This window comes from Tetrao urogallus (assembly GCF_951394365.1).
Source record: "Tetrao urogallus genome assembly, chromosome: 3".
Taxonomy (NCBI): Eukaryota; Metazoa; Chordata; class Aves; order Galliformes; family Phasianidae; genus Tetrao; species Tetrao urogallus.
In genome coordinates this window covers 58,140,183-58,156,216 of record NC_136815.1, presented here as the reverse complement: position 1 = coordinate 58,156,216, position 16,034 = coordinate 58,140,183, and positions in this window count along the sequence as shown.

The following is a 16,034-nucleotide window of genomic DNA, read 5'->3' as shown; positions in this document are numbered from 1 at the left end:
TTAATGCTATTATCTACAGTTGCCTCTTTCTCATTATTCAAATATTTACCTCTGTTGTGGATTCTTCTGGAACACTGTGTTAAGATATGACAGCAAGCAACAATGAATTTACAGCCCATGATGTGGTACAGAGCACACCTGGTAGATTTCTTCAGACTTTTTCAGTTTTGTTTAGCTCGTGTGAGCGTGGAAAAGTAAGCAGAGGCGTCTAGGCTGACTTTTCCTATCAGATTTTCTCTTACTCTCTTATTCCCTTACACTGGCCATCAAAACTGAAGTGAGCAACCAACACGTTCTCCACGATACCAGCTGCTCTGTGTCACCTCTGCAGTCACTAGCTGAATCTTGCAAGATGATGCAACAAGAACTGGACCTCACATAGAATCCAACACAGAAATATACCATTATGACTGCCCCAATTCATCTTCAAACCATGACATAGACCTCACCTTTGTACTCTGCCTGTGTATGACCCAAAATAAATAAGAAGAGATGTACTCATGTAACAGCTAGAATCACATTTCTGAAGACAGATACTAAGTATGTTTCAAAGAACCCACCAGTGTGGGAAGAAATAAGTGCTGAAAACTGATACCAACAACTCTGGTGATGTGACTCATTTTTAGCCAGGATACTGCACATTATTTTTACACTCTTTTCTGCCCAGAACACAGGGAGGAACATTCACTCTCCAGGCAGAAAGAAGCCAAATATTAGAATGCACAGAGCGGACACAAATGCAAGCTGTATAGAAAACACACATAGAGGTAACTGAAGATCAAGTGCAGCTCTAACTTAATACTAAAATCTTTAGTCTTCTTCGACTCTGCAAAACTGTACTATTCTGGCAGTAGTAATGGAGCGTGGAAAGATGATGCAGCAAATACAGTTGTTAATACGCCCAACAACTCTATGAGAAAATTCATCGGAAGCTTTAGGAACTGCGAAGTAAATATGTCAAGAAATCCTTTATTACCTTCCCAGATAACTAAGGATACTCATATTTTGACAAGCTTCAAGTTTATTAACAGATTGGAAACAAACAAAATTCTTAAGTAAAAACAACTTCAGCTAATGACCATGTTCTCACCTAAGACCGAAGATGCTTGGCATATATATTATCAGCAACTTTTATTTTCACTTGAAATGCTTCTCAAGAAACTAGCTATAGCTGAATATTTCACAATGTGAGAACAGAATTTCTTCAATGGAGAAATGCTGAATATTTAGCTTGCAGAGAAAGCTTAAATGAAGGCAGGTACACTTCTGTTACATTTTGATTCTGCATTTTGGGTTGAGGACATAAACATTCCATAGTGATAGAGAGCTGGGTGGGCTCTGCAATGCCACAAAGATTACTTTTTTTTCTTATTCCATGTACTTAACTGCTCCTTTCTGCTCCTCATCTGGGATAAAAATTTCTTCAAAGACTGGCCCTTAATGTGATTTCTAGAAACGTCATTTGGGAGCATGGATTAGGCATTCCAGTTCATGCATCACTTCCAAACACAAAACCTGATCTCCTTCAGTGCCAAACTCCCTGTGCTCAGCATAGCTGTTGCTAGACTACTTCCTTTCCAACCTGGATTTTCTTACTTAGCAGAAAGTATTGCTTAAAAGTATTAAAGGAATTAGGATATAGAGTTACATACAAGCTTGAGTGGGAGAAAATTCCTGGAACTTTCTTGTTTTTAAGCAGAAATAGAATAATTTCCCCTTTGGTTCAGGAGATCTCTCTTCAGGAAGAAGATTCTCTGATGTTTTTCAGTTATGCCTCAACTTTTCCTTCACTCACTAGCACTGGGATGAGCTTCAGGACAACACTAAGACGTTTAAGTTAACTGAATCAGATGGACACACTCCCTACTCATTTTATTACCCAAGTTTCCTCTACATGAAACTGGCAGCTTAATAAGCTTGCATTACCTGCTCCACGTGACATAGCACACTATTCCCCTCCCATTTTCAATTTGAAGCATACTGCCTGAGAATATAAAACCACTGGTGTAATAATGTTTCAGTGACATTACTCATGTCACTGTTTGATTGCAAATCCTATTCTTGCCATAACAGACAGTGTTGATTACTTCCTCACTTAAGGCCTTTTATAAACTGTTAGGCAATTGACTCCCCTGATTAAAAAGGAACACCTGCTAACCTGGAAACTGCACAGCTCAGAAAAGCAGCAGAGCCTTCTGATACATAAGCTTGGAATAAAAAAATAAAGAAAGAAAAGCTAATCAGAAGTTACTGACAAAGTTCTTGCTTTCATTTTTGGGGGAAAAAGGGTGTGTGAGAGAAAGAAGAGCTTTGGTTGGAGCCCTTCTCCCCTCCAAACAGTGAGATCAGCAAACCTTTCAACAAATAGTTGCTATCATGGAGTGGTCATCACGCAGAAGACTGGAAATGAGCTGCTCACCAAATCTGGAGAAGTCAGTATTGACTTTGCATATAAGAGACAATCAAAAAGTGTTATTTTTATCACTATTCTGCTAAGGAGGACAACACAGTATAGTAAATACGACACACATACGCACACTCCTGATAGACAGTAAGGAAGCTGATAACCTTTTTAAAAAGGAAACCCTCTCATTAGTAAGGCCTTACATTATTAGACATAATTGGACATAATTCCTAGGGCACATATGATTTGAAAAGCAAAGTCCCAGGTGACCTAGTGACCACACTACACAGGAGGAGAAAGTGAAGCAACGTTTTCCTTTTCTTCTCTTCTTCCATCCCTGATGCTGTATTTACTGAGGTCCTTCACCAGAAGGTGGTGGAACCATGGAACAGGCTCTCCAGGGCAGTGGGCATGGCCTCAAGCTGCCAGAGTTCAAGCAGCATTTAGACATTTCTCTCAGACATAGAATTTGAATTTTGGGTGGTTCAGTGTGGAGCCGGGGATTGCACTCCATGATCTTCGTGGGTCTCCTCCAACTCCAGATGTCCTGAGTTTCTCCAATTCTGTGATGTGCAGGGATAGTCTTCACAATTAAAATTAGAAGGATGGCTTTCAAATCCTACTGCTACTCTGGTGGCATTGCAAACCTTCAGAAAGAAGCTAATGTCATCATTTCCTGCAGCTATTTAACAAGCATACTTACAGCTGAGAGCAGGCAAAGACCACATGATTTCTATTCGAAGCCTAGATTCACCCTGCTAACTTCAGCTCAGTCAACACAGAAAAGTATTAACGTTTGCAGCGGTCTTAAATAGGCCCATATTGTCTTCCTCCAAAACATCCAAGACTTGGCCATCTCTTACAGGCTCAAACCTACAGTACACAAGCCAGTTCTAGAGTAGAATTATTAGCCAGAGTTTGGCGTTGCTTCCTCCTCCTCATCAAGGCCACACACTGACTCAGAAACAGTTTCTGTTCAGACCGCCAAAGACTGGGCAGAGTTTGCTCGCATTTGCTTGTAAAAACATAATGTAGATAAACTTCAGCTAATCTTTAGGAGAACAGAGTGGCCTTCACCAAAACAGCTATCTGAAGTATTCTTCTGGCCTGTGCAGATATGTAACGAACAACTCTGTACTTACAGTCAAGTGACTTATTTTTCTCATACTTTCCATTCCTGTACAAAGAGCAGCAACAAAGACAAGTTCAAATCCAAACAAGATAGAAACTACCAAATGGATCAATTATACTGACAGAAAACAAAGCTTTGTTGAATGTTTTCACTCACTTTCAGAAATAAATTTTCGTCATGTTTAATTATTTTTTTCAGAATGATTTCCTGGGGGACCCAGAAAGGAGAGCTGATGTTTTTGGACATGCAACTATATGGCATGAGAAACCTCGCTAGCTCTTTTGGTTAGTACAGACCATCACCTTGTGCCTCATTCTTTGCAAGCCACTTCTGGTACTTGTCTGCCTTGAACGTTAGAAACTAAGGCTCCTAATCTAACAACAAACAAGAGCAGCCACTGTTACAAAGGATGATGGCTTCTGCATTCTCCTCCACTCCACTCTGCCCAAAGCATGATTTTATGCAACAAACAAGTAAAGATTAGGCATCAAACATTGTTTGCCAAAGCCTGATGTCTTCCTGGAGGATTTTCCATTATTTCTCATTTACTGAACATGAACTGAATAATTAGCATCATCTACACACTGGAGAAGTGCAGGGGTTTTAATTAAATTAGCTACATTTTTTAAAGGTTCTTTTTTCATCCTCCTCAGATTCAGTTCTGGTGTAAAAAGAAACAGCAAGTAACTTGTATGAAGTTCTGCACGGGCCCCATTGTTACCAAACATGAATGCCTGGTTACCAGCAGCTTAGATTCATTCATTTTCTCTATCCCCTGGGTCCTGTAAAACCGGGCAACACAAAATGCGCTGTCAGTTTGGCAGCTTGTGTCACATTTCTTCAGAAAGCAGACAGGTCATTTTTCTTGTATACCTGTACTTTTGTTAGGAGCTGCTACAGCTGCCTCCTCCTAAGATGCTGCAGTACAAACTCTCACCTCTCATCAGCTGGAGATGCAGCTCCTTCTGAAAACGCACTATAGTCCTTTATGCCATGCTCCAAGGATGCACCTTCAAAGTTAAAAGCAGCATGTAGTTCTAAGGGAGATTAAAAGCAATAAGGAAAACAGCACTGAGTTTGGTTCCTATCTCCTTTCTCTTTGTTAAAGCCCTTTCTTGGTCCCTATTTATTTTTGCACAGACTCAATAGGCAGCGGTGGGGAACTCCCAGTCACTTCTTTGGAGTCCCACCCATACTTGCAGGGGGCAGGGATGGTGGGAAGAAAGAAAATAAGAAAAGCAAGCACTGTAAAAAGATTCTCAGTATTTACTGAGCTCGTTCTTCTCTGAGAGCATTCTGCGCTCACCATCCAGAAGTCAAAGAGCAAATTATTCCCTCCCCACCTCCTCCACTTAGTTTTTAGAAAGCAAGGAGGGCAAGGTTCCTTCCCCAACACACAGGGTTGGAGGGGGATTGGAAGAAATGACACTTTCCTTTCTCTGCCTTCCCAGCCCCCAGGCAGCTGCTGCTGTGGATATCCCCTCTGGGATGACGCTGCTCCGGACCCCGGCCTCCTCGCACAGCTGCATGGGGTCAGAGCCATGCGGTGACGGAGCCCTAGCAACACAGCAACAAAAAGCAGACAGCTCACCATCAGCTCATTTCCTGCTGAAATACTCCCTGATGTTTGGTGTTTTTTTTTTTTGCTTTGGGCTCTCTGGGGAGATGAGGCGGCATCACACTGCTAATCCACATGCTGTTCAAAAGGATAAGGCTAGTGGGAGGATACAGGAGGTCCCCACATTTGGCTGCGGTGTTTGCAGCAGTTACAACCAGGGGAGGCATTTCTCTATGGTTTGATGGGGGAGTTTCAGCATGTGTTTGTTTTAGTAGACTGCAGCATCCAAGGCAAAAAGCTGTTAGAGTACCGATGTCTTATTATGCACAGTTCTACTAAGTGAAGCAAAACCAATGCAAAGTCTTTAATCAAAATACTTGCAAAGAATACACTTTAAGTATAATCTGACAGCTAGAAACAACACACTATTAGGGAGCTCCAATCAAAATGCCTGCGAAGAACTGAGATTTTAAACAGCGGAGCTGGTTTTCCAAGGGGATACTTGTACCTCAAGATAAATTCATCAAAGATACAGAGTTAAAGAAACAGCTTTGAAGAGATTTGTTCTAAAATAGAGTGCCCAGTTTACATGAATTAGAGTATCCCTACATGAATCATAGAATGAATGAATCACAGAATGGCCTGGGTTGAAAAGCACCTCAAAGATCATCGAGTTTCAACCCCCCTGCTATCTGCAGAGGCGCCAGCCACCAGACGAGGCTGCCCAGAGCCACATCCAGCTGAATGTCTCCAGAGATGGGGCATCCACAGCCTCCTTGGGCAATCTGTTCCAGTGTGTCACCACCTTCTGGGTGAAAAACTTCCTCCTAATATCTAACCTAAACCTTCTCTGTCTCAGTTTAAAGCCATTTTCCCTTGTCCTATCACTATCCACCCTTGTAAAGAGCCATTCCCCCTCCTGTTTATACACTCCCTTCAAGTATTGGAAGGCCACAATGAGGTCTCCCTGGAGCCTCCTCTTTTCCAAGCTAAACAAGCCTACACATATGCCTTCAGGCAATCCCTTCATTCTTCTGATCCAGGAAAGGAGCAGGTGCTCTGGATGTCACTGAGAGGTCGGGCAGATCCCTACCCATTACATTTCTACTACATGTCCCAGGAAAGACAAATCTCTGCGCATCTCCTGTGTCTTCTGCGTGTCCTCGAGAGCGGAAATCTCACACAAAACACAGAGCTGTGCTCTTCAGAATAGCTGCTTTCACCCATGCAAAGGCAAACATCAATCTCAGAAAGGAATTTAGAGACTTCAGTTTGGTGGAAAGGGCAGATGGGATTTAGTCAATGAATTGATTGTTAGGACAGGATCTCAGCTTAATGTACAGCTTAAATAGCTCAAACAGCACAAAAGCAGCAACCAGGGCCCAGTTCACTTTTAACTTGAAACGTGTGATACAGGTTACAAAAAACTATGAGCACGTACTTTGAAGCTCTATTTGTACAACTTCTCAGTGGAGCAAACAATACTCAAACCTTAGTGGAAGGAATTTCTGGTCTAATTTCTACTTCTAATTTTGGAACAAAGAACCGATGTGCTCTAACAAATATGCAGGAAATAACAGCTAAAGACAGCAATTGCCTTATGACTGCATCAGCAATCTGCAAACAGAGATTGTGCATGCATTAAAACAAGAGATTTGTATCAGTTTGGTGTTGGGAGTGGCACACTGAAGCCTCTGCTGCTTTTGCCCAGTTAACTATGCCAATGCAACATACAGATGCAAGGCTCATCTGGCACTCATACTTCTTGTGCTGCTAGCAAGGAACTGCTGAACTGGCTACTTCCTAGCGATTACAGTTATTTAAGTGGTTGTAAGATCACTTACTAAATCCTAACCTATCTGAAAGCACACAGCTTCCAGGAAATGGGCCAAGCCCATGCACTGGCGGCTAGGTGGTGCTAAGCCTGGGCTGGGTATCGGTCTGCTGCCACACACCAGGGAGTCAGAGCAAGCCCTTAACCACATTCTCAGAGTGCTCAGATCCTCAGACCTCAACCAGGACGATGATCTTTAAATAAAAAAAAAAAAAAAAAGAAAAAAAAAAAAAGAAAGGAAGCACACTTGTATGCTGAGGCTCACTCAAGTGTTAGCGTTGAGTTTCTTCATGTTTTTAAGTGAACAAAGGACCAGATTGCACTGAGCACATCCTATGTGTGCTATGGATGGATAGGATGGACAGATAATATGCTACCAAGCCCTGATTAGTTACAGAAATAACATCCCAACCACAAGAACAAGCTATTTGGTTTCATTGCAGTTTCAAAAGAGGAGTGGGGATTTTCAGACTCTAGGCACATATCTGCAGGAACTTCCTTGTGACACTAGTGGGTCAAAGATGGACTGATCCCATGGCAATCTCTCCTTTTAAAGTCTCCAACTTCCAGGCAGCTTCAGTGGGGCTTTCTTCTACTCAGAACATCAAACCCGAGCACACAGGCAATGAACAGAGCCCAACAAGGCAGCCCGCAGCAGGCAGGAACAAGAGGCTTGACAAAAATCTGCACAGCTGGGGAAAAACTTATGAGCTCAGTCAGACAGCACTTGGTTAAACTGTAACTGTAACCAGATTTTGAATCTAACTCCTTCTAAAAGCTAGGGCAATAAAAAATCTTCCCTCTCCAAGCAGTTTGTTGATGATTTGCAATGTAAAGAAGCTTTGCCAGTCAGTTATACACAGTGTAACTTTAAAGCTACTAGATTTAAAACGATCCTTTCTCTGAATACCATAAAACTCTTTCATGCAGCAGAACACATCTGTTACCAGCTACAAAATGAAAACCATACAGGAAAATACAACTACCTCTACACTGACCAGGTCTGGGGGAGGGGGGGGGGGGGAGAGGGTTTTTTGTTTGTTTTTTTTTTCTGGCTTTTTAAATCAAACAGACTCATTTTCACTGTGTCAGAGAGAATGCTCCTCCCAGCCAGCAACATGCGCAAATGAAAGCAGCCTGCTCACAGCAAAGCCACTGAGGCTTTGGAGCACAAAACCGAGTGGTGCCATTGCAAGGATATACAGCCAACTGCATGAACGCATTTGCTCACCTGATTTTCCCATGATCACGTCGTGATATTATTTTTTTTTTTTTCAGTTTCACCTGATTCCCGCTCTCTTGCCTGAATTCCTCAGCTCAGGCGAAGGGCTTTGTAATTTCAATGCAACTTCTTCACTCTGCCGCGACTGCCGCTGGAGAAACTCCGCTGAAATAACCCGTTACCGCCCCTTTCTCAGTGCTCAGGGAAGCCTGCCCATGCCTTATAAGGAATAGGGGCACAGCTTTTTTTCTTAAAAAGATTCTGTTTAGGGTCAGCAGCCATGCAGCCTCCACAGTAACCAAGCAGCTCGAAACCGCCGCATGTTTTTACATACCGATTTAGTTCCGTAATTGCAACTATTTCCTGATAAGAGTATGCTGTGAAAAAAATTGTGCTGCCAAATAGCTATGCTGCCACAGCAGGGATAACCCAGGGGGTTAATTCCTACAGCTACGTACGTGTTAAAGTTTTACTGAATTGCTGTATGTACAGTTAAAACAGACAAGCGATAAGATACTTGAACTGCATTTCACAAGTACAAAAGGGACTTTCTCCATAGTTAAAATGAGCTGCAGAAGGTATTAGTAACATGCAGCATAGGATTCTTCAGGTTAAACAGGATCTGTGCTGATGGTTTATTTCTGTGAAGAGTTTTCTGTGCGTGTACCTTACTTCAGTCTGTGAAGGCTAATTAGGCTGCCTTCATGTCATACCAAATATCCCAAGCTAACATGACAAAAATTAATTGTTACTTCAGCTGCTAGGCATGGACATGACAATTTGAACTTTTTAACTTCAAAAGTGTTGCACCTCTTCAAATAATACAGAGATCTCCACATTACTCAGTTACCTCCTACTTCCTTCTTTTCTTCATCACAAAAAATCATCTGGGCTTAATAATTCCCATTCTTTTTTACAATACTCTTCAAGGACCAAAGGTTGTACATGGTTTTGTGCTAAGTCCACTGGCTCAGCCTCTCCCTTGGCATGCGTACAGCTCTCCCCATGGGATGAGCTGCATATGCAGCAACCACTGAAGCTCCCTCATCTACTAACATGCCAGGAGGCATTAGAATTGTAGAACAGAATCATTCAGGTTGGAAAAGGCCACTAAGACCATCTGGTTCAACCATTAGCCCACCCCCCCATGCCCACTGACCACATCTCTCAGTGCCACATTCACATGGCTCCCAAACACCTCCAGGGATGGTGACCCCCCCACATCCCTGGGCAGCCTGTGCCTCTGCCTCACTGAGAAGAAAGTTTTCCTAATATCCAACCTGAATCTCCTCTGGCACAACTTGAGGCCATTGCCTCTCATCTTAAAAGGAACAAGACTCCTATTACGAATCCAGGCATCTTGTGCTCTTCCAGGCTGTGTACCAAAGCAGGGGACAGGGGATGAGAAGGGCAAGTTTTAACTGTCCACAGCCAACCTCTGGAGGCTGAGTTCCATGAGAAGCAAAAAAGAAAAGGAATAAAACTGATTTGCTTCTAAAAAAAGTACAAATAGCAGGAGCAGGTAAGGAGAACAATATTCCTTCACAACATACTACTCTTGAGATTGCTTCACTGGCAACGGTGCAACACATTCTGAGTTCGCATCGTTATCTGATAGCTGATCGGATTGCTAAGAAGAGCTGGGTAAGTGATCACCAGGTGGAGAGGAAACCACAGGGTGTGAGATCAGACAGCCTCACAACTGCATGACACTTCCCATAGCTGGTAGCATGCCTGGGCAGGATGAAGAGATCAGAGAAGGTGAAGATAAGAAACTCGTTCACTTCCTCTGCCATGAGAGCTGGCAGTCACTGGCTGCACGGCGTGGAGAGCTGGATGACGTTCTAACAGTGTTGTTTGTAATGAGGTGATAGCAGCTGTTTCATTTGTAGGACTTAGCAAACTCTGGGCCCACATGAACTGTAGCTTCTAAAAAAGCTCTCCAACATCTGAAATGCTGGGTAGTTCTATCTCTAGGATTTACATCAACATTCACTAATATCCTGTATCGCTCCACAGCTTTGACAAACAGTAGAACAGAATTCAATTTTGCATAGCTGGGCGTTGCTGGTATTTAAAGTTTTCATTTCCTCATAGTTGACTGTTATATTTTATTCAATTCATGTTTTAGATCTTCATAATATTCAGCTAGTAGAAGCAACACCTCCTTATGACCTTGACTGCTGTTAACACAACTGCATAAAGATCTTCAAAAGTTGGCAGAGATGCCTGCATGTGATTCTCATAGAATCACAGAATATCCTGAGGACCATCATACCCATAAGGACCATCATGTCCAACTTCTGGCTCCATATGGCACTATCCAAGAAGCAGACCTTACATCTGAGAGCGTTATCCACACACTTTGTGAATTCCAGCAGGACTGATGCCATAACCACTTCCTCGTGGAGCTTGTTATGGGGCCCAGCCAAGCTGCTGGCGAAGAACCTTTTCCTGGTATCCACTCTTTCAGATTTTCATATCTTGGAAAAGAGGGTGTCTCCAATCTGGAACAATCCAGATTGTTACCTAGAGGAAAAACTGATGCTTTTTCTGATCACAAAACACAGAAATCAAAATCACAGCCTGGACGTGAAATGTGAAAATGATCAGTACAGATTAAGAGCAATGACTCATTAGAGACTAGAAAGCAGAGTAACTTCAGATACAAGAGGAAAAAAAAAAACCAAGAAAGAAAAGGGAGTGAGGAGCGGAACTTTTTTAGCATTTTAATGTGAACTGGTGAAATTTTTTTCCAGACTAAAAAGTATTGCTGACCTTATCAGATGGCAATTTGGAGGAAGTCTGTAACTAAGAATACAATCAAGCATTTGGAAATAAAAACAATGATTAAATAAAAGCTACTGCTAGGGAAACTTGGAGACAAAATGTGGAAATACTGTAGTGCATAAGGGAGTGTAGCACAGGCACTGTGCTCTTTAGAGGCCCAGTACCCTCCTCAGCACAAGTACAAATCCCATCAGATCAAGGCAGTGAAATGCCCACTGCAGCCTCAGAGAATTATAGAATTACAAATTGCTCTAACTTCAGGAAATAAAAACCACCACCACCACTTCAATCTGAGGAGAACACTCACCCGAAGTTGTTTTCAACTAGCTCCAAGAAGAAAAAAAAAGAATGACATGGCACAACCTCTGTAAGAACTGTCACTTCCTACCTCAGGGGATGCTGAGGGTCCTTCACTGCAAACTACCATGCAGGAAGATGTAGAGCCATCGGAGCTCATCCTTGGGAAGGGAGATACAGAGGGGTCAAAGTGAAGAGGGGGGTGGAGATGGTACTCTAAGAGCATTTGGCACAAAAAAGTTCTAAGGACATTCAGAAGGAAGAGGGTATCTTGTCAGTGCTACAAAGTGTTCTAACTCCAAGGCTGAGGTCACAGTGCCCAAAGGATGCTTTATGTTCTTTTTGCTTCATCACTTTTGTGCTTTGAGCTGAATTAAACTGAACACATTTTTAGGATAGTTGCTCTGTGCCTGTGATGAGGAAAGTCCACTGACATCCCAGGTGAGCTCAATCAAATACACGTAGGAATCAGATGGCTAGGCCAGCTGCTGGCCTCCCATAACAAATAGAGCCAGTTACTTGCGAATGAGATCACACAGTTATGATGCGTCCTGAAAATCTCAGTTTAAATGCTCAGAAACAGACGAGAAAGCACATACAATATTTCCTCATCTCTAAAAGGATGGAGCAGAAGTCAAAAAAAGATCAGAGAAGGGCAACAAAGGGCATGAAAGCTCCATACACAATGCCACCAAATTAGATTTCTTCAGCTAAGGGAAGAGATAATGAAAAGAGAAGTTACAGACATCTATGAGATCAAGAATGTAGATGGGTACTGACTGTTGACTGTGTCCTCCACTACAAGGTAGGAGGATATTGAAAGGAGTATTAAGTAAATATAGATGTATATGGGATGCAACATAGAAGGTACTTTGGCCAGGAGTTCAACCACAGACACCAAAAGCCTACAAAGGTCTCACAGAATGGAAACAAACATGGATAAGAAAGTCACTGAAAATTACTGAATACACAGAAATCACATTTGGTTTAGGAAATCCCTGAGCTGAAAGTAGTTGAAAACTAGTACTATTACCAGAAGTTATCACCTTCAAGCAGGGGGAGCTGGAGCAGATTGCTCAGGACCATGAGGTAGGAAGCACATTTTCCCTGTGAGGGTGAGCAAGCACTGGCACAGGCTGCTCAGAGGCTGTGGAGTCTCCTCCTTGGAGACCTTCAGATGCTGCCTGGCCATGGGCCTGCTCTGGCTGACCCTCCTGGAGCAGGGCTGAGACCTGATGGATTTGCCAACTTCAGACAAGCTGTGATTCTGTTGTCTCCATGGACAGGAGACTCCACAATCTCTTTGTCAGTGTTTGATCATTCTCAATGAAAAAAAAGTGTTTTCTGATGTTCAGTATATACTTTTTTGTGCCCACTCTTCTTGTCCTACCAGCAAACATTGCTGAAAAGTGTTTCGTTCCCTCTCCTTCACTCCCTTCTTTTCAGGTATTTATACACAGTAAGATCCCTCTGATTCTTCTGTTCTCCCATCTGAACAGCTCCAGCTGCCTCACCTTCTCCTCCTGAAATGCTCCAGTCCCTTATCAGCCTATCCCTGCAAGATCAAGCAGCATCCCATACACCTCCCATGTCAGCTGCCCCTACTTCCACCATACATTGACGTCTGAGCTCACACTGAAGGTCCTGCATCTGTTCCTTCCTGTCACTCCTCCACCTCCTCCTCCCCAGCTGCTTTCCTTTACATCAGGCTCTTCAGTTTCCCTGCAGGAATTTCATTTCCTTATTAATGATCCATTCAGTTCCTTAAACATAAGTTCCTCAAATGTAAGTTCCAGCACTACCAAATCTTCACTCACCATGCAGCTACGGTTCAGTCCTTCTCCATATAGATGCCCATCACCCACGTGGGGCTAGAGCTGCACCAGCAATGGTTAAGCACCGCAGAGCCAGATTTGCAGTGAGAAACCTGATGCTCATGCTACATGCTTCAGTGAGTTTCACCTTGAACTAAGCCTGGCTTGAGGCCGGTACACGGAAGAAACACCCAACAGCAGTTGTTGCAGGCTGGATAAAGCTCTGGAGTGGCTTCCTGGCTAAATTTGATCCAAACCCAATCCATTTAGTGCCCAGCAAAGGTTCCATACTGGAAAGCGATGAGTGCCAGACTGAACCACCATCTAGTCCTACTTCCCCCAGCCTCCATCTGCTGCCAACTCTGTCTCCTTCTCCTAATGTCGCCCCATTCATTCAGCAGAGCTCTAATGAGTTTGCAGCTGCACTGCTCCCTCATTACATGGCATCACTCCACAGCCCATTTTCCCAAGGCATTCCTGTGCTCTCCCTCCCTTGATTACAGGGACACAACTAAGACCAGGAAAAGCCAAGCTAACAACTCCAGAAGAGAAACCCAACACAAGCTGTACTCACCCTCCATCTCTCTCTTCCATATTGACTCGCATTCAAAGAATTTCAGGTGCCCATTACTGCTACTGCAAGCTGTTTTACAGTTGTAGTGTTGCAGGGATTCCAGATTCTGCTTTTTTTCTTTGAAAAGTTTGCTTTCCAGACCTCTTGCCTGCAGAGAAAACCCTGACAGTTTCACCTCTAAGAAACAGATGGCAATAAATTTATTTTTAAATACGGTAGGCATCCAGCTATTCCCAAGAAACCTCCTGAAGAGCAAATAAAACATCAGTGGAAACTTCTTTCTTTCCTTCTCTTTTGTGAAATGGGACAACACTGCCCCATAAGCAGTACCCTCCTTCCTTTTCTTCTACTATGCTTGTTATTTACTCATTTTAACATATTGATAATAATGCTTCATTTGAATAGTACTTAGTTTTTAATTGCAAAATCGTAACAATTACTAGCAGTAATTTTGTGAGTAGATATCCTCAAGCAAGAAGAAAACGCCCCAAACCTTCCAGCTGGGCTGTGGCTGGAGGCTGTGCCACCACCCCTAGGCTGTACTACCACCCACCGGCTTCAGGCTGAATCAGCAGCAGCACTGACATCGCCTGCGCTCCGCTGCTGCAGCACAGCCTCTTTTCACCCGACTTCCCATTCCTCTCTGTATTTCTATCAGCCTGTGGATGCCAGCAGCCGGAGGCTTCTCATGCCTCATGTTCAGCTGCCGGCTAAACAGATCACCAGTTATGGAAGCATTATATTCAACCGCAGCCAAACCCAGCAGGAATTTTTGTTTTCCAGGAGTATGAGAAGTCCTTGGTAGCTGGCTCAAGAATGCATTTTTTTCCCCCACAAAAAAATTATGAAAATTTATAAGAGTCAATTTTTTTTTTCCTTGAAAGTTAGCCTAACAGACATTCTATTTTCGGGCGTAAAGTTTTCTTCACAGATGTACTTATCTGGATTATCCTTCTAACTCTGGAAAGCATTTTCACATATGATCACTCTAAATCTCAAGATCAAAGTCTTTGGGAACAGTTCCTGTAAGTGACAGAATCCAAATTAAGTTTGCTGCTTACTTCTTAGCACTTAAACTACTGAAGGTTCTTGTCAGCAGAAGTAATGAACTGCTGTCAGCTCAGGTAACATCAGTGCAATCTAACGAATCTTCAAATCTTAAAATGCACTTTATCATTTGGCTGGATAAATCAAACCTGTCTCTTTTCACATCAGTTAGGCATATCCTTCTATAATTTCCCTAGTTTTTATGGCACCTGTAGTATACTAGCATTTGGAAAACATTGTGGGTCCAAAGGTAACAAATTACAAATATCAGCCCATGTGCCTGTTTCAGACATAGCTTATCAGTTAAGTACATATTTAGCTAAGACAGTTCGTGTTTTTCTCCAAGAGCTTGGAAAAATAAGATCTAAGATTGAGTCCACCCTTCCTATCACGTAAATACAGCTTTTATTATATATAAACATGTATCTTGCATTATGCAAATATAATCCTGGTTTTTTTTGTTTTTCTTTTGCTATTCCCACTTGGTGAGACTCAGTGGGAACAAGGAGACAGCCATGGTAGCACTTATCAGCCCACTTGGGCAGAGCCAGCATGTGGTTCTAGTTAGTATTATGAGAACTCCTTAACTTTATAAACTTTCTGAACTATGGTCAAGCTCAACTTGTTATAAGAACATTCATGTATCTGGCTGTAGCCTTACATCATTACAGAACATACATGGGCATGTCTTTTCATTAGATTTCACTCAGAAGGACTGATTAGACTTCATTATTTAGGCATTAGCTCAAGCATACAGTACTTCTTGGAAATGCAACTGTTGCTACAGGGGAACATCTGAACAGTTTAATGCTTAGATACTGACAAAAGTAAGGAGGGTGTGGGAACAGAAGGGGTGGGCTCCTCTCCAAATAGTTGAATTCCTGTGATACAGAATTATATGTTTTAGACTCACTCTGTTTAATTTCAGGTAATAGTTTTGTATTAAAACTACTTTTGGAGCCTAATGATTTTGTCCTCACAATCTTAAAAACTTTTAGGAAACGTCACCGCAGATACTCATTCAGAATCTGGTCTCTGCTGCTGCTGGGAGATGAGACCATATGTTTTTGAAAGCTGTATCTATTAACACATAACCCTCATTGCACAACTACTTACCTTTTTCTTTGCTTGCAACGTAAAACCAACAAGCATGATGTTGTTTCCCTGATGTATGTCATATTCCTCTGAATTTCGTATATTTGCAGTGAGTTCTTACAGCAGTAAAACAGTAGTAAAATTGGTTTTCAACAGGAACATAGAAATTAAAGATTAACAACTGCTAGATGTTACAGGAAGCTGTAGAAAAGGTTCTCAGAAGTAACTGTGCAGTTCAATACTGTTAGGTGAAACGCAATACATCAG